We start from the raw sequence: 25222 nt of genomic DNA on the forward strand, positions 1-25222 counted from the left end.
GACAGACTAAATAAAAAGGGTGGAGGGGTGTGTCTTTACGTAAAGCCGTTTTTAAAACCTGATATACAGGAAGATATTCAGGAGGGGACTGTAGACACTGTCGAGACATTATGGGTAGAAATTGCATGCGGGGAAAAAGGAATAAAAAACTTAGTATTGGGTGTATGCTATAGACCGCCTGGTATCAACGCATCTGATGAGGAATTGTTCCTAAAGCAAATTGAAAGAGCAGCAGGAGTAGGAGACATAGTAGTGATGGGAGATTTTAACTATCCAGAGAAAAACTGGAAAAACGATTCATATGATACTGCTAGGGGCAATATGTTTTTAAACACATTTAATGATAACTACTTAGTCCAACTAATTGAGGAACCAACTAGGTACAATGCAATCTTAGACCTGGTATTAACAAACAATGGGGATTTGGTATCAGGTATTATAGTAGGGGAACCCATAGGAAACAGCGACCACAATATGGTCACATTCAATATCAGTTTCCATAAACAGCCCTATACTGGCTCAACTAGGACTCTAAACTTTAGCAAAGCAAATTTTGAAAAGATGAGGGTATTTTTCCGGGATATTGAATGGGAAGGTTTGTTTTTAGGAAAAAATACTACGGAGAAATGGGAGGTACTAAAATTCCTGCTAGCTAAAAATACACTCAAATTTATTCCTATGAGCAGCAAAAAAAGGAATAAAAATCATAAACCGATGTGGCTTAACAAAAAGATTAAGGAACTTATGGGTAAGAAAAGGCGAGCATTTAAAAAAATACAAATCTGACGGGGAAGCAGAGTCATTTCAACACTATAAGGAATGTAACAAAATTTGCAAAAAGGAAATAAGAGCGGCTAAAGTAGAAACTGAAAAACTAGTAGCAAAGGAAAGCAAAGCGAATCCCAAAAAAATATTTAAATACATTAATAGCAAGAGATTAAAGAAGGATAGTATAGGCCCTTTAAAAGACAAGTTGGGAGTCTTAAGCAAAAATGATAATGACATAGCGGACACACTAAATGAGTTTTTTTCAACAGTATTCACTAGAGAGGACCCAATTCAGGGACTGACACACAATCTCAATAATGAGAATATCCCACTGATAGATACTTATTTAAGCGAGGAAGTAGTCTGTGACCGATTAAAACATTTAAAGATTAATAAATCACCAGGGCCCGATGGTATTCACCCAAAGGTTCTAATGGAGCTTCACTCTGAACTGGCAAAACCGCTATCTTTGATCTTTAAGGATTCAGTTATATCAGGTATGGTTCCCAAAGACTGGCGTATAGCGGAAGTAGTGCCTATATTCAAAAAGGGAAGTAAAGCTGAACCAGGTAATTATAGACCAGTTAGTCTTACATCTATAGTGGGGAAAGAATTGGAAGGTATTCTAAGAGATAGTATTCAGAAGTTCCTTGAAGTCAATAAGGTCATTAAAAGGAATCAACATGGGTTTATGAAGGACAGATCCTGTCAAACCAACTTACTTGGCTTTTATGAACAGTAAGCGCAAACCTAGATCAGGGTAAAGACATGGATGTAATCTTTTTAGACTTTGCCAAAGCGTTCGATACTGTACCACACATGAGACTTATCTACAAGCTACAAGAATCAGGGCTAGGAAGCACAATATGCACTTGGGTCAAAAACTGGTTAGATAATAGGGAGCAGCGCGTTGTGGTTAATGGATCTTTTTCAACTTGGACTGAAGTGCTAAGTGGTGTGCCGCAAGGCTCAGTATTAGGACCGCTATTGTTCAATATTTTCATTAACGACCAAACAGAAGGTCTAGAGAGCATGGTGTCAATTTTTGCAGATGATACCAAATTGTGTAAGGCTATTAATACAGAGGAGGATGCCGAGTCTCTTCAGAACGACTTAGTTAAATTAGAAGCATGGGCAGCCAAATGGAGAATGCGCTTCAACACAGACAAGTGTAAGGTAATGCACTGTGGTAACAAGAACAAAAATTACACCTACCTACTAAATGGGGTAAAATTAGGGGATTCTGTACTGGAAAAGGACTTAGGTGTCCTCATAGATAGCAAGCTAAGCAGTAGTACCCAAAGTAGGACTGCAGCAAAGAAGGCTAATAAGATATTAGCATGCATAAAACGGGGTATTGATGCTAGGGACGAGAGTATTATACTCCCGTTATATAAATCACTAGTGAGGCCACACCTTGAATACTGTGTACAATTCTGGGCACCGTACTACACAAATGATATCCTGGAGCTAGAAAAGGTACAGAGGAGGGCGACCAAACTAATTAAGGGCATGGAGACGATGGAATACAAGGAAAGGCTTGAAAGACTAGGCATGTTTACATTGGAAAAGCGGAGACTAAGAGGGGGTATGATCAACATCTACAAATATATAAGGGGACAATACACAGAGCTTGCGCGGGACCTGTTTTTGGTTAGATCAACACAGAGGACTCGTGGACACTCGCTCAGGTTAGAGGAGAGGAGATTCCGCACAATACGGCGTAAAGGCTTTTTCACGGTAAGGACAATACGTGTTTGGAATTCCCTGCCCGAGGGAGTTGTAATGGCGGAATCTGTCAACACCTTTAAGAATGGGTTAGATAAATTCCTAATGGATAAGGATATCCAGGGGTATGGTGCATAGTCATGCATTATAGTTACTATAAATAGGGATAAAATGCAACGGCTGACAGCAGCATCAGTCAGAAATTTTAGTCAAATCATCATGCATAGGAGACCACAAATAGGTTGAACTCGATGGACAATTGTCTTTTTTCAACCTCAGATACTATGTTACTATGTTATGTATGAAAGGCATGAATGATAACCAACATAAAGCTACCGACTTTGCCGACTAGGCTTTTGTGGTAGAACTGAGTTGGTGGTGCTCCCGGACATTAGTTCAGAGCAAACTATTGTGGGGGGGGTTTTTTTGCAGAGAAGCAAAAGATAGCAAAAAAGAAAAGAAAAGACTGTTTTATTGTCTCTCTGGGGCACTCTTTGTATCAATCAATATGCTAATAATGTAATAATGTGAGGTACACTATGAGTGTGGAATTAAAACTTAACTTTTATTTTTCTAGACAGAAAAATATTGTTGTTTCTATCAACAACAATAGCTTTAAAAAAGTATTAAATAACAATATAAAGGTATGTTACTCACTTAATGTGGGGTAGGTGGCAGGTTGTTTGTCTGCACACCCACTGTATTTTAAGTGAGTATTAATATTTGACGTTCATCAAAGCGAAAATTTTAAATCTCTTGTTTTCTCTATCAACTTATGAATTGTTATATATAAATACATTCATAAGAGAGGAACAAGAAACCTGACTTTTCCAACTCTGGACTCCTTCTAAATGAGTAAGCATAGGCACGTGATCTGATATTGATATTGAAAGTGTTGGTTACTGATTAATCCTGGGTGCATCAACGGAAGGTATGTTCCTTGATGCTACAGTACCCGGTATTCCCATAGGGTCTCCCTTTCTGGTACTGACCAGGCCCAACGCTGCTTGGCTTCCAAGATCAGACGAGATCGGGCATGTCCAGCATGGTATGACTGTAGATACTTAGGCAAACATCCAACAGTGTATAGGAGTACCCAATTATATGAGAGAATGTTTAAACAAAATTGACATTTTTCAAGTGTCAGCCGAGTAAAAATAGACCTGATGGTTCAAAATTGAAGGATGGACAGAATTAGGGTAGCACTTCTGCTGTCCACTAGGAAGCCCCTGTTGCCATAATTGGCATTGCAGAGGACAATCCTTTAATTGTGGATGAGAGAGTGCTTGGAAGAAAAAGTGAGCAAGGATGAAAAAATGCAGAAGAAAATATACACAAGAAAAATACACAAAAAAAAAAGAATACAAGAAAAAATAATAATAAAAATAATAATAATAATATTAATAATACACCCTATTTGTTGTGGTATATCATATTGCTGATGACACAATTTTATGTCTGTCCCAAATAGGGATTCATTTACATCAAATTGTAGAGAAACATAAAAGGCATCAAACATAGAAAAATACATCAATTTTTTTTTAGTTTTTAGGGAAAATAGACACAAAAAAAATGCTGATAACTAGCAGAAAATAGAGGCGGGGAGTGTGTGTGTGTGTGGGGGGGGGGAGGCAGTGCCAGCTCCCCCACCCTGACCATGGTGGTACCTACCTGGCATAGTGGTTCCTATGGTGGTACCTACGAGTGTCCTGACCTGCGCTGCCATTTGTTTTTTTATTTTGCCAAGTCCATTGGATGCCTACATGGGCCAAAGATCACTCTCCCAAAAGAATATTAAATCTGTAACAATTAGTATTAACCCTTCATCTAATGCCTGAGAGTTGTGGGGAATAGCACTATCAGTTCAGGGTTCATTACCCCTGAGGAACTTGGTGGGGGGGGGGCACTTCCCTAGTGGAAGTCTAGTGATACCAGCTCTGTGCTGACTTGCTGAGGGTTGGTTGGCACAATGGCAAAAGGACCCTAAGCTGAGTGTTTCCCTAGCTATAAAGTACGGTACCACTAGTACTGACTGGCATAGTGCTGGTTAGTGTAAAATTAAGGGGTCCAACGTCCATTGTCTATCTTTTTTTTTTTTTATAAAATCATAGTCTTGAAGGTCTAGGTGTGGTTATCAATTTGTTGTGAAGTCTGATGGCATACGGGACCTGTAGGGAGTCTGATGGCATGTAGGAACCAGGAAGAATGCCTGATGACACATTGGGTGGACTAATAACATATGGAGGGAGTCTGATGGCAATTAAGTGAATACGAGGAGGCATGTGGGTTCATATAATAGCATGTAAAGAGAACGTCAGGAGGTCTGATGGGCATGCAGGTATGCCTGATGGGCATGTATGGATGTTTGAATGTAATTGGCAAGTTGTGAAGTTTGATGAGCATGTGTGTTGGTCTGATGGCATCTGAGGAGGTGTATAGTGGTCTGTGGGGACATGTTGGAAATCTGGTATGTGGGATGTTGTAGAGAGATCTGTAGGTCATGTGGAGATGTTTGAAAGCTTTTTGGAGGGCTCTTAGTTTCTGACTGATTACAAAAGACAGAGAAATTGTGACTTTCTAGTGCTTACAGAGAAGAAATATAGTGCAGTCAACAAAGAAAAAAAAGAATATCAGCATACCTTAAAATTGTCACAATTCCAGAAGACATTTTCTCTTTGTTCAGGTGCTCCATCTTGTTTTTAAGTATAATTTTTATGTTATGCTAACCATTTTAATGCCTTAAATTGATTTGGGAGGCACCGATAGCAGTGCCTCGCGTTGGCAATTGGAATGGGATTAAGCAGGGGGCAGGGCCAAGCACTTGGGCTGTAAAAGCCCATTCAAAAAAATGTGCCCCGTTGATATGGACACCATGCCCATTTCAGCGAGGCAGCTGTGATTGTTCAGCGGATCCAGTACTGGATCCGCTGTCCAATCACCCATGAGTAGAAGCGGCGGGACCCGGAGGTGACTGGCGTTGGAGCTGTCCCGGCTATAGCAGCGGTGGACATGAAGGAGGTGGTGTTGTGGTGCATGCGGCGGCGACGGAGGACAGTGCTCTTCCCTTTCCTTCCTCCGCCCTCCCAACCAGCAGCAGCACAATCCCAGGCGCCTACACTGTCCCGGACACCCAGGTGGGACAGGTGGCATCTGAGCTGGGTATTGCATTGATTATATATCAAATTAGCATATTGCAAACCTACCAGAAATCCGCCAAAAAAATAACAAAATAGATGCTTAATAAATTTATACATGTGCGTCTGGCACTTTTCGTGTTTTGTGTTTTGGTTTTGGTTCTAATTCCACTTTCGTGTTTTGGCTTTGTTTTGCCAAAACCACCCTTTCGTGTTTTGTTTTTGTTTTTGGATCTGGATGATTTTTTTAAAAAACATAAAAACAGCTAAATTCAAAGAATTTGGGGGGGATTTTGATCCTACAGTATTATTAGCCTTAATAACATTCATTTCCACTCATTTCCAGTCTATTATGAACACCTCACACTTCACAGTATTCTTTATAGGCCAAAAGGTTGCACCGAGGTTGCTGTATGACTAAGCTAAGTGACACAAGTGGACAACACAAACACCTGGTCAATCTCGAAGTGGCACTGCAGTGTCAGACAGGAGGGCAGATATAAATAAAGGCCCCGAACAGCAACTCATGCAAAGATGTAGAAGAGGTGCAATGAGGTAGCTGTATGACTAAGCCAAGCGACAAAAACAATTGGTCCATCTAGGAGTGGCACTGCAGTGGCAGACAGAGGGCAGATATAAAAAAGGTCCCCAAACAGCACCTCATGCAAAGATGTAGAAGAGGTGCAATGAGGTAGCTGTATGACTAAGCCAAGTGACAAAAACAATTGGCCCATCTAGGAGTGGCACTGCAGTGGCAGGCAGGAGGGCAGATATAAAGATGGCCCCAAACAGCGCCTCATGCAAAGATGTAGAAGACGTGCAATGAGGTAGCTATATGACTTAAGCCAAGCGACAAACAATTGGCCCATATAGGAGTGGCACTGCAATGGCAGACAGGATGACACTTTTCAAAAACTAGGCCCCAAACAGCACCTCATGCAAAGATGTAGAAGAGGTGAAATGAGGTAGCTTCATGACTAAGCCAAGCGACACAAACAATTGGCCCATCTAGGAGTGGCACTGCAGTGGTAGACAGGATGGCACTTTTCAAAAACTATGCCCCAAACAGCACCTCATACAAAGATGTAGAAGAGGTGCAATGAGGTAGCTGTCTGACTAAGCCAAGCAACACAAACAATTCCCACTGTAATTATACAGCAATATCACTGTAATTATTACTGCAATATCACTGGAATTAAATGGCAGTACCACTGGACATATACGGCAGTATCACTGGAATTATATGGCAGTACCTAATGGATATATACGGAAGTGTCAGACAGGATGACACTTTAAAAAAATAGTCCCCGAACAGCACATGATGCAAAGAAGAAAAAGAGGTGCAAGTTGGAATTGTCCTTGGGCCCTCCCACCCACCCTTTTGTTGTATAAACAGGACATGCACACTTTAACAAACCAATCATTTCAGCGACAGGGTTGGCCACACGACTGTGGCTGAAATGACTGGTTTGTTCGGGCCCCCACCAAAAAAGAAGCAATCAATCTCTGCTTGCACAAACTAGCTCTACAGAGGCAAGATGTCGACCTCATCCTCCGATTCCTCACCCCTTTCACTGTGTACTTCACCCTCTTCACAGAGTATTAATTTGTCCCCACTGGTATCTACCATCACAGGTCCCTGTGTACTTTCCGGAGACAATTGCTGCTCAAGGTGTTCCTGGAGGAATTTATAATTCATTTTGATGAACATCATCTTATCCATATTCTGTGGAAGTAACCTCCTATGCCGATCGCTGACAATGTTATCGGCTGTACTAAACACTCTTCGGACTACACACTGGAGGGGGGGGGGGGGGGGGGCAACTTTGGTAAAATAAAGCCAGTTTGTGCAAGGGCATCCAAATTGCCTCTTTTTCCTGCCAGTATACATACGGACTGTCTGACATGCCGACTTGGACGCTGTCACTCATATAATCATCCACCATTCTTTCAATGGTGACAGAATCATATGCAGTGACAGTAGTCCTGTCAGTAATCGTTGGCACTCCCTTCAGTCTGGACTAGATGTCAGCACTCGCTCCTGACTGCCCTACATGACCGCCAGCGGGTGGGCTAGGAAATCTTAACCTTTTCCTTGCAGCCCCAGTGGTTGGAGAAATTGAAGGAGGAGCTGTTGATGGGTCAAATTCCGCTTGAGTTGACAATTTACTCACCAGCAGGTCTTTATACCTCTGCACACTTGTGTATGCCGGAAAGAGAGATACAACGTAGGCTTTAAACCTAGGATTGAACACGGTGGCCAAAATGTAGTGCTCTGATTTCAACAGATTGACCAGCCTTGAATCCTGGCAAAGCGAATGAAGGGCTCCATCCACAAGTCCCACATACTTAGCAGAATTGATCCCTCTTAGCTCTTACTTTAATTTCTCCAGCTGCTTCTGGAAAAGCCTGTTGAGGGGTATGACCTGACTCAAGCTGGCAGTGTCTGAACTGACTTCACGTGTGGCAAGTCCAAAGGGTTGGAGAACCTTGCACAAGACAGAAATCGTTCTCCACTGCGCTTGAATCAGGTGCATTCCCCCTCCTTTGCCTATATCGTAGGCAGATGTATAGCCTTTAATGACCTTTTGCTGCTCCTCCATCCTCTGAAGCATATAGAGTGTTGAATTCCACCTCGTTACCACCTCTTTCTTCACTTGATGGCAGGGCAGGTTTAGGAGTATTTGCTGGTGCTCCAGTCTTCGGCACGCAGTGGCAGAATGTCTAAAGTGACCCGCTATTTTTCGGGCCACCGACAGCATCTCCTTTACAACCCTGTCATTTTTCCAAAAATTCTGCACCATCAAATTCATTGTATGTGCAAAACATGGGATGTGCTGGAATTTGCCCAGCTGTAATGCATGCACAATATTGGTGGCGTTGTCCGATATCACAAATGCTCAGGAGAGTCTTAGTGGGGTAAGCCATTGTGCAATGATGTCCCTCAGTTTCTGTAAGAGGTTGTCAGTAATGTGCCTCTTACGGAAAGCGGTGATACACAGCATAGCCTGCCTAGAAACGAATTGGATTTGCGAGATGCTGCTATTAGTGCCGCTGCTGCTGTTGTTGCTGCGGGAGGCAATACATCTACCCAGTGGGCTGTCACAGTGATATAGTCCTTAGACTGCCCTGTTCCACTTGTCCACATGTCCATGGTTAAGTGGACACTGGATACAACCGCATTTTTTAGGACACTGAGGACACTTTTTTCTGACGTCTCTGTACATTCTCGGTATAGCCTGCCTAGTGAAGTGGAACCTAGATGGGATTTGGTTCCGGGGACACTATACCTCCATCAATTGTCTAAATTCCACTGCACTAATGGCATATACCGGATGCACATCTAACACCAACATAATTGTCAAGGCCTCAGTTATCTGATTTGCAACAGGATGACTGCTGTCATATTTCATCTTCCTCACAAAGGACTGTTGGACAGTCAATTACTTAGTTGAAATAGTACAAGTGGTCTTCTGACTTCCCCTCTTGGATGGCGATCGACTCCCAGCAGCAACAACAGCAGAGGTGGCAGCAACAACAGCAGTAGGCGTATCACTCAAGGATCCTCCAGAGGATTGCCGGTTAGGAGAGGACTGGTCCCTCTTGCCAGGGACGTGACCTGCAGGACTACTGACGTTCATGGCTGAGGAGGAAGTTGAAGTTGAGGGAGTTGGAGGTGTGGCTTGCAGAGCTTGGGTACAAGAGGAAGAAGGGATTTAGGTGTCAACGGACTGCTTACGCTCTTACCCAAAGTTTCACAACTTGACACTGACTTCTGATGAATGCGCTGCAGGTGATGTATAAGGGAGTATGTTCCTAGGTGGTTAACATCCTTGCCCCTATTTATTAAAGATTGACAGAGGCAACACACGCCTTCACACCTGTTGTCTGGATTTGTGGAGAAATTAGTCCACACCGAAAAGGTGGCTTTTTTGGTATTTTGCCCAGGCATCACAATGGGCTTCTTCATCCCATGGACAACAGGTGTCTCCCCCGGTGCCTCATTTAAACAAACCACATCACCATTAGAATTCTCCTCAACTTCCTCCTCAGCACCAGCAACACCCATATCCTGGTGTACTTCAACAGTGACATATTCAATTTGAATATCAGAAACTGGACTGTGGGTGCTCCTTCCAGCACTTGCAGGGGGCCGACACACTTGGACTCTCCTTGGGGATCTGTGATACCATCTGAGAACGCACAGTTCTTTTCTGTGCTTTTTCCAGCTTAACTCTTTTAATTTTTCTAGTGGGAGGATGAGGGCTTCCATCGTCATGTGAAGCTGAACCACTAGTCATGAACATAGGCCAGGGCCTTAGCCGTTCCTTGCCACTCCGTGTCGTAAATGGCATATTGTCAAGTTTACGTTTCTCCTCAGATCATTTAAATTTATTTTTTGGCATCTTTTTACTGAAATTTTGGCTTTTTGGATTTTACATGCCCTCTACTATCACATTGGGCATCGGCCTTGGCAGACGACATTGATGGCATTTCATCGTCTATGTCATGACTAGTGTCAGCAGCTTCAGCACTAGGAGTAAATTGTTCTTGATATTTCCCTATTTTATCCTCCAAATTTTTATTCTCCATTATTTTGAGTTATATAACACAATATGCGGCACAGGAGCACTGGACATATGGCAGCAGAGGATACCAATGTGATTGGTTACTGTAATGACTGATGGCTGATGCACAGGACACTACCACTGGTCTGATGCAGGACAACACAGCAACACTGTAAGAGACTTGTTATTATTATACAGCAGCACTGGACATATGACAGCAGAGGATACCACTGTGACTGGTCACTGGAATGACTAATGGCTGATGCACAGGACACCACCACTGGTCTGATGCAGGACAACACAGCAACACTGTAAGGGACTTGTTATTATTATACAGCAGCACTGGACATATGGCAACAGAGGATACCACTGTGACTGTTTACTGGAATGACTGATGACTGATGCACAGGAAACCACCACTGATCTGATGCAGGACAACACAGCAACACTGTAAGGGACTTATTATTATACAACAGCACTGGACATATGGCAGCAGAGGATACCACTGTGACTGGTCACTGGAATGACTGATGGCTGATGCACAGGACACCACCACTGGTCTGATGCAGGACAACACAGCACCACTGTAAGGGACTTGTTATTATTATACAGCAGCACTGGACATATGGCAACAGAGGATACCACTGTGACTGTTTACTGGAATGACTGATGACTGATGCACAGGAAACCACCACTGATCTGATGCAGGACAACACAGCAACACTGTAAGGGACTTATTATTATACAACAGCACTGGACATATGGCAGCAGAGGATACCACTGTGACTGGTCACTGGAATGACTGATGGCTGATGCACAGGACACCACCACTGGTCTGATGCAGGACAACACAGCAACACTGTAAGGGACTTGTTATTATTATACAGCAGCACTGGACATATCGCAACAGAGGATACCACTGTGACTGTTTACTGGAATGACTGATGGCTGATGTACAGGACACCACCACTGATCTGATGCAGGACAACACAGCAACACTGTAAGGGACTTCTTATTATTATACAGCACTGGACATATGGCAGCAGAGGAAACCGCTGTGACTGGTCACTGGAATGACTGATGGCTGATGCACAGGACACCACCACTGAACTGATGCAGCACAACACAGCACCCTATACAGCAGCACTGGACATATGGCAGCAAGAGGACACAACCACTGTGACTGGACAGATGCAGCACAAGACACGGACACTGAGAGAATGGAGACACATCCTCTCTGTACACTCTTCAATGCCAGAGTGAAAATGGTGGTGACGTGCGGCTACTTATATGGAATCCAAACCTCACGAGAATCCGACAGTGGGATGATGACGTTTTGCCTCGTTCTGGTTTCCGAGTCAGGTGGGAAAACCCGAGCCTGACTCGGATCCAGACTCAGCTAGGGAGGTTCGGTAGGGTTCGGATCTCAGGGATCCGAACCCGCTTATCTCTAATAAATATATATATTTTAGACTGGTAGTTTGGAGTATTGGTGCGGTATTTAAAAAGACTTTAAACATTATTATTGTATTTTGTGCTTATTGTATTTTTTCAGCTACTTTTTAAACTCCCTTTTTTTCTTCATTTAAATAAATATTTTATTTGCTAATTTGTTCTCTGTAGAAGTAAGAAGCTTATTACCAGTAAGACTAAATGTAGTTGCAACTTTATATTCTTTGATTACTATGTATTACAAGTATGTGATTGTTAGCGAAAAAAGTTGGTTCCACCTTAGTCCCTCCCTTTATCTTGTTTTATGGTATAAGTAGGGTATACAGTCTATTTCTATATTGAATAGCCTCTTGTTGTCTCTCTAATGGCTCTTCTTTCTAAGACACCATAACAGAACATCCTCGGCAAAGGGAGGACAAGCCTCTTAAAAAATTGCCACTTTACATATAAATCATGCCTGTTTGCAATATAAAGGCTATTAAATATACCTCAGAGACTCCTTATGTGGGCCCCTAATAGGTAGATACATCTGATAGTGGAGGTTTGACCTGGGCTGAGGTGAAAGATTTGGCACATTGACCTGCTACCACTACCCTTTTGCAACAACACAGTATTTTAGAGAACGCAGATGCAGCAGTGCTATATAACATGTACATTTGCATGGTACAATTAGTCATAAATTTCCCCTTATGGCTGATACAGTACTTCATTTCATCTTTGTAGGAGAAGTAGCGCAGTAGCTTCTATCAGGGGTGAAGTTAAGCTTTTTTTCACAGAAGCAAAAATACAACTGTGATATTAGATATGTCTCTAGTGTCCCATTAGATGAGAAGGATACTTGGATCAGATTAAATTGCTAGTCCATTGGGCAGTCCTATCTCTTACATACATAAATTGACCACTCCTGTGTAAGCGCTGACAGTGTGCCAACACCACCAGCAGTAAGTAGAATAAAGAGGTCTCTTTCAGAGATATCACTAATTTTAGTGCACAGTGGCTTCAGTGCTGACATCCCAGGTTTCAGCCTGATAAACCTATTGGTTGCTTCCAGAATGCCTAACGACTAATCCAGAATCCTACTTGCACCACACGCACTTTTGATTTCCAAGGTTCAGTCAATCCTTATTTCTCTGCAGTATTTGCTAAATTTATCACTAAACTTTAATGGAAATATAACATAGCAACAAGCTCCAATCCTCAATGGAGTATATTTTCCCTGTAAGAATTGTGTCTAATATCTATTCTAAAGTACTACATTTGGCCTTTCTAACGTACAAGCATGTAATCATGCTTTTTATTGTTTGTATGCAGTAGCGTAGCCGACTATTGACATGAAGAGGAGCGAAGACGGAAAAGTAGGCACCCCAACCAAGATGTTTCAACATTCAAATTTCAACCATTCAAATACATTATTTGCTTGCAAATGACATTAATAATTACAACGGGCATTACATTAGTATACATACACACTACAGAAACAAGAGATGTGCGGCGGGCACTTTTCATGTTTTGTGTTTTGGTTTTGGTTTTATTTCCCTGCTCGTGTTTTGGTTTTGGCTTGGTTTTGCCAAAACCACCCTTTTGCGTTTAGGTTTTGGGTCTGGATGATTTTTTAAAAAAACATAAAAACAGCTAAAATCACAAAATTTGGGGGTAATTTTGCTCCTACGGTATTATTAACCTCAATAACATTCATTTCCACTCATTTCCAGTCTATTATGAACACCTCACAATATTGTTTTTAGGCCAAAAGGTTGTACCGAGGTGGCTGGATGACAAAGCTAAGCAACACAAGTGAGCGGCACAAACACCTGGCCAAACTAGAAGTGGCACTGCAGTGGCAGACAGGATGGCACTTAAAAAAACTAGGCCCCAAACAGCACATCATGCAAAGAAGTAAAAGAGGTACAATGAGGTAGCTGTATGGCTAAGCTAAGCGACACAAGTGTGCGGCACAAACACCTGGCCCATCTAGGAGTGGCACTTCAGTGTTAGACAGGATGGCACTTTAAAAAACTAGGCCCCAAACAGCACATCATGAAAAGAAGAAAAAGAGGTGCAATGAGGTAGCTGTATGACTAAACTAAGCGACACAAGTGTGCGGCACAAACAACATGGGACATGCTGGAATTTACATAGATGTAATACACGCACAATATTGGTGGCACAGGATAGCATACGCCTAAACCAAACACCCCCCCCCCCCCCTTAATTTGAAGCTATTATAATAATATGCAGCACAGGTGAGTGTACCCCTACACCACACAGGGCAAACCCTGTCAAAATTATTTGGATTAAATATTAATAACCCCTTTATTCAAAGTAAATAATATACAGGACAGGACAGCACCACTGAATTTATATGGCAGCACCACTGGACTGGATTTATACAGAATTATATGGATTTACAGTATATGGAATTATACGGCAGGATCACTGGAATTATATGGCAGGATTACTGGAATTATACGGCAGGATTACTGGAATTATACGGCAGGATTACTGGAATTATATGGCAGGATTGCTGGAATTATAAGGCAGGATTACTGGAATTATACGGCAGGATTACTGGAATTATACGTCAGGATTACTGGAATTATACGGCAGGATCACTGGATTTATGCGGCAGTACCACTGGACATATACGGCAGTACCGCTGGACACATACGGCAGTACCGCTGGACACATACGGCAGGATCACTGAACATATACAGCAGCACAGGGACACCACCACTAGATTGATGCAGGACAACACAGCACCACTGCAATGGACTGGATTTATACAGCAGCACTGGACATATGGCAAAGCAGCACTGGATATATGGCAACAGAGGACACCACTGTGACTAATCACTGGACTGACTGATGCACAGGACACTACCACTGGTCTGATGCAGGAAAACACAGCAACACTGTAAGGGACTTATTATACAGCAGCACTGAACATATGGCAGCAGAGGACACCACCACTAAGACTGGAATGATGCAGCACAAAACACCACCACTGAACTGATGCAGCACAACACAGCTCCACTGGACAGCACTGAACATATGGCAGCAGAGGACTCAACCACTGTGACTGGACAGCTGCAGCACAAGACACAGACACTGAGGACACTGAGAGAACGGAGACATACCTCTCTCTACACTCTCCAATGCCGGAGTGAAAATGGCAACGACACGTGGGTCCTTATATGGGAATCCAGACCCCACGAGAATTCGACGGCGGGATGATGACGTTTTGCCTCGTTCTGGTTTCTGAGTCAGGTGGGAAAACCCAGCCTGACTCGGAACTGGGCTCAAAGCGTGAAGTCCAGTAGAGTTCGGTTCTCTGAGAACCAAACCTGCTCATCTCTAACAGAAACAGTATAAAATAATATGGCTAGAACAGACTGTCATATAATACATAGTGCATTTTTGAGACCGCCATACTCTTTATAGAGCAATTTCAAAGCTGCAATACAATACAAATACAGGTTTTGAAATCACCATACATAAATAACAAGAGTATTTTTTTTAATGATACACAAATTATCCCCTATGACTAATTAATATTTGTGAAGAGAGACTCTGCCCTCAGTGACTCCTAACTAACAAACCTTTTTGAGGCAGCTTTAAGAGGCCAAAAAATCAATTGTAATATCTACTGCTAAGAACAAAGACTTTTTATTTAATCTGGATATACAATACTTTCAGGTTAATACCTATACAGCAGACTATTAACATTCGTCACCTGGTCTAGTACATGGACAGCCGCTGTAATGTCTATTTCTAAAATGCATTATAATCTGGTGAATATGGGTTTATTAGTATATATACTGTAAATGTCAAAGCCCTCACTCACTCACTCACTCACTCACTCACTGACTGACTCATCACTAATTCTCTTACTTCCCGATATTTTAGGAAGCTGAAAGCATAAGTATTCTTCAGGTTGGAAATTGGAAAACTACATAATTAGAATTTTAATAAACCTCACCTAAGGGGATGAAAAGGGGGTTGACCTAATGTCATCATTACCGATGCGTGGCTTGCGTTGTGTGAACGATAACTCCCAAATGGACTATCAGATCAAAATTTGAATTGCACCTCCAATGGTAGAATTTAATAAACTACAAAAATTGTCCTGTCACTTTTTACCATATCTCTCACTCACTGACTGACTAACTGACTCATCACTAATTCTCTTACTTTCCGATATGTTAGGAAGCTGGAATTTAACATAGGTATTCTTCAGGTGGGAAATTGGAAAACTACATAATTGGAATTTTAATAAACCTCACCTAAGGGGATGAAAAGGGGGTTGACCTGCTGTCATCATTACAGATGCGTGGCTTGCGTTGTGTGAATGATAACGCCCAAATGGACAATTTGCGAATGTAATTTAGTTTACATAGGGCGGACCTCAAGACCGCTAAAGGTTAGACTAGGGGAGCACATCAGGAACATTAAGAGGGGCTTGGAAACCCATGCACTCTCTAATCACTTTAAGAGGGTGCATGGGTGTTCAGTATCAGCGATTACACGATTTGTGGGCCTACAGTGGGTTCAGGGACACTGGAGAAGGCGCGATATCTCTACTCAATTAGCTAAGGCTGAAATGCGTTTAATCTATGATATGGGTACCCTCCAACCGGGAGGGTTAAACATAGATTTTGAAGTAAAATGGTTCCTGTAGTGTATAGCCTTTTAGGATTTTGCTTTTAAACTAACTTTTTTTCTATTACACTATTTTAATATGTACCTTTCTCATCCGTAGAGAAATTGATCCCTAAACGCTCATAAGAGCATTGAACTTTCTGTATACTATCAGCTTTTGAAGTTTGGTAAGCGATCCAAGCAGTCCGGGACTTGTTTTGAAATGTGGTCTCCATAACAACCCTTGATGCCGTAGTGATTACGAGAGCGAATGGTTACCGTGACAACGGGTAACAACATGACGCGATGACGTAATGACGCACTGACGTACGCCTCCTCATGTGACCGGAGGAGGAGATTCTGAACGCATTCACACAAGGGAGTTGGAGATCAGAGGAGATCATGACGCTCCATTGAGAGATCACGTGACCGGACTGATAGAGCATAGCGACATCCCGATTGGAAACACTCAGAGAGGATGTCATAGGGAGGCGGTACCCGGCACACGAGTGTCAGAGACTATTAGGATGATCTATGTATAGTGACCAGCTGTGCCGGGACCAATCATAGGAGAGAGGGGGATTTTTAAACCAGACCAGGAGATAGATGAGGCATTCACAGAGGGAGCTGACCTTGAGAAAGACCCAGGCAGGGTCGGAACGCGTGGGTGCCCCAGTGGACTTAGCTGACCAGAGGAGGACGTGGTACATCTATGCCAGATTAAGAAGGCTGAATTGACACCAGAGAACTCTCCCGCTGCAGCCGGAAAGGCCTGATGTCTGCACGCCTGTGGAACTGTATTTTGCCAGTTTCTACCTTTTTCTGGTAATTACCCATTACCTTTATCTGTGTCGGATTGAGTCCACCAAAGAATGCCAAACAGCATAGTAGGCTGTATATTTTATTGACAAAAAGTGGTAGTATTCAGGATGTTTTAACATTTTTGTGTGGTATAACGTGTGTGATTAAAAACCTTTTTAACCTTAAGGTACTGCACTATGTCCCACATTTCTCTTTCCTTTTTCGGTCTGTCGGGCTAAGAGAAAGAGATTATAAGAATACGATCGATCTTGACCTCCATACAGCGCTGACTCAGTGGTATCCTATATGTTTGTGATTGTCGGTGTGATTTGAGGGTGGAGGAACCTCGTTAGTGATACCCGAATAGCGGCTGTGGGCAGCGCACTGAAATCTAGCAAATCTTTGTTATATTGTACTTTTTACCATATCGTTCACTCACTCTCTGACTGACTGACTGACTGACTGACTCATCATGAATTCTTTTACTTCCCAATATGTTAGGAAGCTGAAATTTAACATATGTATTCTTCAGGTAGGAAATAGGAAAACTACGTAATTAGAATTTTTATAAATCTCCCCTAAGGGGATGCAGGGGGGCTATTAGTATGCATTGCTGTTTTAATAGAGTGTTGCCTTTGATCTATTGCCATATTGTTCTATTTACAAAAAGGGTCCTGTCACTTTTTACCGTATATGCTACAGGTGCTCCTCAGGTAACGCCAAGAACCATGGATTAATATTTACTTACATTAAGACATCTCAAATTTATATCTCTATAGATTTACCTAATTATTAACACTCATGTATATGTACAACCGTGAAATTTAGAAATTCCCATGTGAAGAATGGATAGAACAGCTAATAATAAGTAGAAGCCTTATATGATATGCTGGACTTTTCATTTATACTGTTTAATTTGGACTCCAGATAATCCTCTGGTTCTTCCCATCTTAATTTAGTGATTGTATGGGTTATTAATTATTATATGATGTGTGTTGTGCTTTTTTAAAATTAAAATATAAAATGTTATTCTAGCCACAGAATATTATTTTTTTTAATACAGTGATTTCAAGGTATTAAATCCCATAGTACTATTTATACATATACTGTACTTCTGCATTTCAATTAATTTATGTATAACTGAATGTTCTATAGTCCTAGTGCCCCAGCTGTCTCCATTCCAAACCAAACACTGCTGTTGTATGCCAGTTTTCCTTTACCCATAGAGTTTGCTCATCTTGGGACATCTGTTCTTTTTTTCTTCACTTGTTTAATTTCTTTTTCTTCTGCCTCTTACACTCTCTTCTATCTCCTCATCGTTTGTCTGAGGTGTGCTGTCAGGTTGACGCACTGCATAATTAACTGCTCATGCTCTCAGTTCCTGTCTACTATCCACTAGTGCTGCACGGTCAGAATCAGACACCGGATGGATGTGATTTTAGGAAGCACCGCAGTACTGCCAGGTAACAGGTGCTGGGCAGATATGTTTTTACATTTTGAAATCAGCTAAGATTTACACAAATTATCCCCAATGACTCATTTATATTTGAGGAGAGGGATTCTGCTCAATGAATGTATCTAAGGAATTGTAATGCTGCATTCTGGATTCAATTGGTCAAATCTCACTCATTGAAGTAGTGAGACTGGCATGTATTTGACCAATTTTATCATTGTGTTTTGAAGGATGAAGAAAAAGTAACATTCACTCCAGGGGGTATATTTACAAAGAATCCTATTTGTGCCGATTTGGTGGGAGATTCATCTCGAATAGTATCGGTAGTATTTTTTTTGCAACTTTTTGCTTTATTTTGATGTAATTTACTAAGCTGCTGAGTCCTCTTCTTTTGTATATTCTGACGTCGATGTGAATAGTATAGTCGGGCAGTGTTTTACGGGAGTGATTAGTAAAACACTGCCGGACATAACACAATGAAGCCCGGCGAGATCAGTGAGATCCGTACAGGGCTTCATTGTGTACATTCTCCTAAGTGTTGAAAGGGTTAAAAAATATTGCGTGGGGTCCCCTGTCCTGAGCATAACCAGCCTCGGGCTCTTTGAGCCGGTCTTGGTTGTAAAAATACAGGGGAAAAATTGCGTAGGGTCCCCCCATATTTAAAAAACCAGCACAGGGCTCTGCGTCTGGTCCTGGTTCAAAAAATACGGGGGACAAAAGACATAGGGGTCCCCTGTATTTTTCAAACCAGCACCGGGCTCCACTAGCCAGAGAGATAATGCCACAGCCAGGTATTTTATGTAGGTCCCTGTAGTCATGGCATTACCCCCCCAACTAATCACCCCTGGCTTGGGTTCCCTGGAGGAGTGGGGACCCCTTAAATCAAGGGGTCCCCCCCTCCAGCCACCCAAGGGCCAGGGGTGAAGCCCGAGGCTGCCCCCCATCCGTAGGCAGAGGATGGGAGGCTGATAGAATTGTGTCAAAATAAAGAATATTGTTATTTGTAGTAGAACTACAAGTCCCAGCAAGCCTCCCCCGCAAGATGGTACTTGAAGAACCACAAGTAACAACATGCGGGGAAAGAATGGGCCCGCTGGTACCTGTAGTTCTATTACAAAAAAATACCCCTAAGAAAACACAACACACACACCGTGACAGTAAAGCTTTATTTTACATACATGCACACTTACACACTGTCATACTTACCTATTGTACCACGGAGCCCCTCGATCCTCTTGTCCCGTAGAATCCATGGTGGACCTGTGAAAAGATGCCCAAAATACTCACCTATTATCCGGTGAAGTTCAGTCCTCTTCATTCCATGTAGCATCCAGGGGGTTAAAATACAACAAACCACTAAAACCCGATCCCTTTCACTAAAGGGGTTCCATGTTTACATATGAAACCCCTTTTTCCGACTGCCGGGACCCCCCGTGACTACTGTCAGTGAAGGTCCCATCAGCCAGTCAGGGAGCACCACGTCATGGTGCTCTCCTGATTAGCTGTGTGCTCCTTGCCTGTCAATCAGGCTCAGCGCAGCGGCTAGAATGGAGGATCTCAGTCCTCCATTCTAGCCTATGATGGGAACTTTATGGTCTGCGGTTAACCGCAAAGTTAATTGGGGTCACGTCTTTTGTTCCCCGTATTTTTTGAACCAGGACCAGACGCAGAGCCCGGTGCTGGTTGTTTAAATATGGGGAGACCCTACGCAATTTTTCCCCTGTATTTTTACAACCAGGACTGGCTCAAAGAGCCTGAGGCTGGTTATGCTTAGGAGGGGGGACCCCACGCAAATTTTTTTATTTATTTTTAACACTTTCACACCCCTTCCCATAGATGAGCATTCACGGATCTCACTAATCCGTGCATGCCTATCAGAATACGTATCCAGAAAGCAGGTCTATTTGAAAACTGCTTTTTTTTTTTACAAATTAGAACATTTACCGGCAGTGTTTGGCTATTGCCGGCAGTGATTGTGAATACGAATTCATAGTAAATTACTGAGTTCTATAAAATAACAGGTGTGTTTGACCGATGGTATATTCATTTGTATTTGTGAACTCTGCCGTTAAAACAAATACGAATGCCCTCATCACTGCCGAGATTTGTGTTTAGGAAATTTCCGAGATGACTCTTTGGAAAAAAAACAAACTCGGCCAAAATCGGGACCTTAGTAAATATACCCCCATGGGTGGTGCTGAAACTCTTCCAGTACTGGGAAGTAGTTTGAATACCTCAGTTTGTAACTAAATAATCACGAATGCCATTAGGACTGAATATTTCCTGAATCATTAATTCCACATTTAGTCCAGTACTGGACACCTTACCTTGTTGGTTGAGATAAAATTAAACATTTTTGCGAAATGATCCAATACAGCATTGATCATCATCATTTTAAAAGACGTAAAAGATGTAGAAATTGATTACCAAGGGCAAAATTGAATAATGGATTGGAAGATGGGGTGTTGAATGGCATCTTGTTCTGGGTATGCATCAGTCATGTTATTAAATAACTTTTAATATCTTCCTTTATATTTGTCCATCAATTCGTGACTTTTATATACTACTAAATGTCCAGCAGTCATTGACTAAATTTTAATACTTCTGCTCTTTCTGACTCAGGTACATAAAGGTAATGACGTTCAGTCCAGTGCAATAGATTTTGTAAAACATTAACATCCTCTGAAGAATGTTTTAAAAAAATAGTCACGCTAATATACAATTTTCTGAAGATGAGTAAATCAATAGAAACAGTGGAAACATAAAAGATATGTTCTTACAATTCAGAATTGTGTTTCCAGAGTTTCCTTTATATGGGGTTCTGAAAACATTCTAGAGAGGGTGTCAGCTTTCTGGATCCAGATCAATATGCAATTATGAAGTAAACTGAAATAAGAATTCATCTGACCTGTTTAGAAGACAATTGTTTAGCAGTTCATATAAATTACAGATTTCTGTAGTGAGTAAAAACTGTCACTGGTTGGACGAATCCTCAAGATGTTGTCTCCATACTGAAAAAGCATGTTTTATGTGCAATAATTCTTTACTGCCAATATTGTAATTTTTCGCAGCTGATATTATTTGACTAGAAAAATAGGCTTGGGTGCAACAACATCCTTTTCTTACTTTCATGCTGATGATGGAGCCATCATCTTCAACAAAAAGTTGTTGGGATTTGGATGTACCAGTGTTGACTTTGATGAGTCTTAAATTAAATAAAAAGTCTTCACGTATTAAGTGACCATTCTAAAGGAACTTGATTTTTTGGTAAATTGTGTAACAATAAGGTGACACTCAGGTAAGTACACCTTGCTGGTAAGTATTTGTAAACTCAGCTCAGTCAATTAAATTTGACAGACCATTATAAAGTGTTATTGTACCAGAACTTGTCAGTGAAGTCTTAACTTGCTGTAAAAGCTTTAAAATGTTTCACACAAGCATTGGATACTTATAATGGATACAGTATACATGAAACTCATACGCCAGTACTTTACTTACTGCTACATCAATCTGATTTCAGAACCATGCACTTTGTATATACGGCACACAATACAGCAAAAACATCACAGAATTGACTATCAACAATTAATAATATTGTCAAATTAATAAAGGCATTTAAAAATAATCACACATAAATTGCACCACTATTGAGGCCCCGTACACTAGTTTAAATAGTTCTCATTGGAGTATTCTTTAAAAACTACTAAAGTTACTTAGTATAATGCCCAGTTGTTCAAACTGAAAGGCTTACACTGAAAATAAAAGCTTTACAAGTATAGGCTTGCTCTGTTCAAAGGAGGGGAGATTTCCTCGAATATAAATGGTTTAATGCTTGCTTTCACTCGTTATCTGTGCAACAATAACAACTATGGGCCTAATTCAGATCTGATCAAAGCAGCAAATTTGTTAGCTAATGGGCAAAACCTTGGGGGTCATTCTGAGTTGATCGCTCGCTAGCTATTTTTTGCAGCGCTGCGATCAGATAGTCGCCACCTATGGGGGAGTGTATTTTCGCTTTGCAAGTGTGCGAACACTTGTGCAGCCGAGTGGTACAAAAACAGTTTGTGCAGTCTCTGAGTAGGTCTTAACTTACTCAGCCGCTGCGATCACTTCAGTCCCGATATTGACATCAGACACCCGCCCTGCAAATGCTTGGACACGCCTGCATTTTTCAAACCACTCCCTGAAAATGGTCAGTTGACACCTATAAATGCCTTCTTCCTGTCAATCTTCTTGCGATCGGCTGTGCGAATGGATTCTTTGTTAAGTCCATCACCCAGCACCGATCTGCTTTGTACCGTGTCAGATGCACCTGCTCAATGCGGTGCATATGCAGTTTTGACCTGATCGCAGCGCTGCAAAAAATAGCTAGCGTGCGGTCAGGTCGGAATGAGTCCCCTTGTGCACTGCAGGGGGGCAGATATAATATGTGCAGAGAGAGTTAGATTTGGGTGGGGTGAGTTCAAACTGAAATCTAAATTGCAGTGTAAAACTAAAGCAGCCAGCATTTATCCTGCACAGAAACAAAATAACCTACCCAAATCTAACTCTCTCTGCACATGTTATATCTGCCCCACCTACAGAGCACATGGTTTTGCCCATTAGCTAACAAATTTGCTGCTGCGATTGGGTCTGAATTAGGCCCTATAAGCAGCAGGTCTCTGAAGAGCTGAATCCTTAGTTATTTGCTGCCTGTAATGTTGAAGTTATATGAGCCTTTTCTGCACTGCTGTGGGTTAGCAGTGCTTACAGTGAACTGCTACTGCAGCTGTAGTCACCTAGCTGTGCTAGACTTAGCAAGCCTGTGGATAGTCATTTAGTAAATACTCTGGGGAGTGTATAGTCCGATCTTGTATAATGAGGAGTTATAACTGGGGCTCTCACTGCTTTTAATAAGTTTCTGTGAATGGTAGTGCATGAGTCTCTCTCTCTGTGGTACCTGCAACTCACCTTGTCCTCTGACTGGCGCTGTCGCACTACCATCCCTCTGGTCAACAGGAATGCCATGGAATTGGGTGAGTTACTCCACAGCACCCTCTGCTCCAAGTTGCTGCTGGTGTCCTCCTAAGATGGCTGCTACCCAATTGCCAAGTGTCCCCAAAGATGGCTGTAAATGCCACAGTGCTAGCTGTCTCTCTCTCTCCCTGGGATTCATATGCTTCATGCTAACTGGTAAGTGTCCCTGTGCCAGGTGCAGCACTCAGGGCACAATTAACCCTTGCCCTGCTGCAAGTTTAATAGTGTACAGCCATGGATGCATTTAGCATGGGAAGGTACACAAAAGTTACACTACAGTTTGTGGCAACGCCAATGGGGTGCCACAATAAGGATACCAGAAAAGTTTCACTTTTACATATTAGAGATGAGCGGGTTCGGATCGTCAAGATCCAAACCCACCCGAACTTCACGTGTTTTACACAGGTCTGAGGCAGCCTCGGATCTGCCCGCCATGCTCGGTTAACCCAAACAAGGCCGAACGTCATCATCCCACTGTCAGATTCTCACGAGATTCATATTCCATATAAAGAAAGGCGCGTCACCGTCATTTTCACTCGTGCATTGTAGATTGAGCGGAGAGAATGTGGCTACGTTCTCTGCCTGAAAAGCTCAATATCTGTACTCAGTATGCTGCATTGTGGTGACCACAAGTATATTATAGTAGTACAGTACAGTAGGCCATTGCTGTATCTTGCAGCTCCATGTCAGACTCAGTTCTAGTATCCTGATCAGTGCTCAATATCTGCTACATTGTTGTGTGACCAGTATATAGTAGTACAGTGCTGCATTGTGGTGACCACCAGTTTATAGTAGTACAGTACAGTAGGCCATTGCTGTATATTGCAGCTCTGTGTCACTTCTAGTATCCATATCTGTGCTGCATTGTTGTGACCAGTATATAGTAGTACAGTGCAGCATTGTGGTGATCACCAGTATATAGTAGTACAGTAATGTAGGCCATTGCTGTATCTTGCAGCTCCGTGTCAGACTCAGTTCTAGAATCCTGATCAGTGCTCAATATCTGCTGCATTGTTGTGTGACCAGTATATAGTAGTACAGTGCAGCATTGTGGTGACCACCAGTATATAATAGTACAGTACAGTAGGCCATTGCTGTTTCTTGCAGCTCTGTGTCACTTCTAGTATCCATATCTGTGCTGCATTGTTGTGACCAGTATATAGTAGTACAGTGCAGCATTGTGGTGACCACCAGTATATAGTACTACAGTACAGTATGCCATTGCTATACCTTGCAGCTCCGTGTCAGACACAGTTCTAGAATCCTGATTAGTGCTCAATATCTGCTGCATTGTTGTGTGACCAGTATATAGTAGTACAGTGCAGCGTTGTGGTGACCACCAGTATATAGTACTACAGTACAGTACGCCATTGCTATATCTTGCAGCTCCGTGTCAGACACAGTTCTAGAATCCTGATTAGTGCTCAATATCTGCTGCATTGTTGTGTGACCAGTATATAGTAGTACAGTGCAGCATTGTGGTGACCACCAGTATATAATAGTACAGTACAGTAGGCCATTGCTGTTTCTTGCAGCTCTGTGTCACTTCTAGTATCCATATCTGTGCTGCATTGTTGTGACCAGTATATAGTAGTACAGTGCAGCATTGTGGTGACCACCAGTATATAGTACTACAGTACAGTACGCCATTGCTATATCTTGCA

At 42.1% G+C, this 25222-nt stretch overlaps 1 long non-coding RNA gene and 1 pseudogene across 2 annotated transcripts in view; one reads left to right on the plus strand and one right to left on the minus strand.

The window, feature by feature from the left end:
• Positions 1-25222, plus strand: part of LOC134929229 (uncharacterized) — a 105813-nt gene that overhangs the window by 42768 nt on the left and 37823 nt on the right. The window contains exon 2 of one of the 2 annotated variants that reach the window (XR_010178399.1): positions 16410-17113. The exons of the other annotated variant lie outside the window; for it this stretch is intronic. This is a non-coding gene — a long non-coding RNA (uncharacterized LOC134929229). The remainder of the gene's footprint in view (positions 1-16409; positions 17114-25222) is intronic. 2 annotated transcript variants of the gene reach the window in all.
• Positions 3440-3558, minus strand: LOC134930773 (5S ribosomal RNA; annotated as a pseudogene).

This window comes from Pseudophryne corroboree, chromosome 5 (genome assembly GCF_028390025.1).
Source record: "Pseudophryne corroboree isolate aPseCor3 chromosome 5, aPseCor3.hap2, whole genome shotgun sequence".
Lineage (NCBI taxonomy): Eukaryota > Metazoa > Chordata > Amphibia > Anura > Myobatrachidae > Pseudophryne > Pseudophryne corroboree.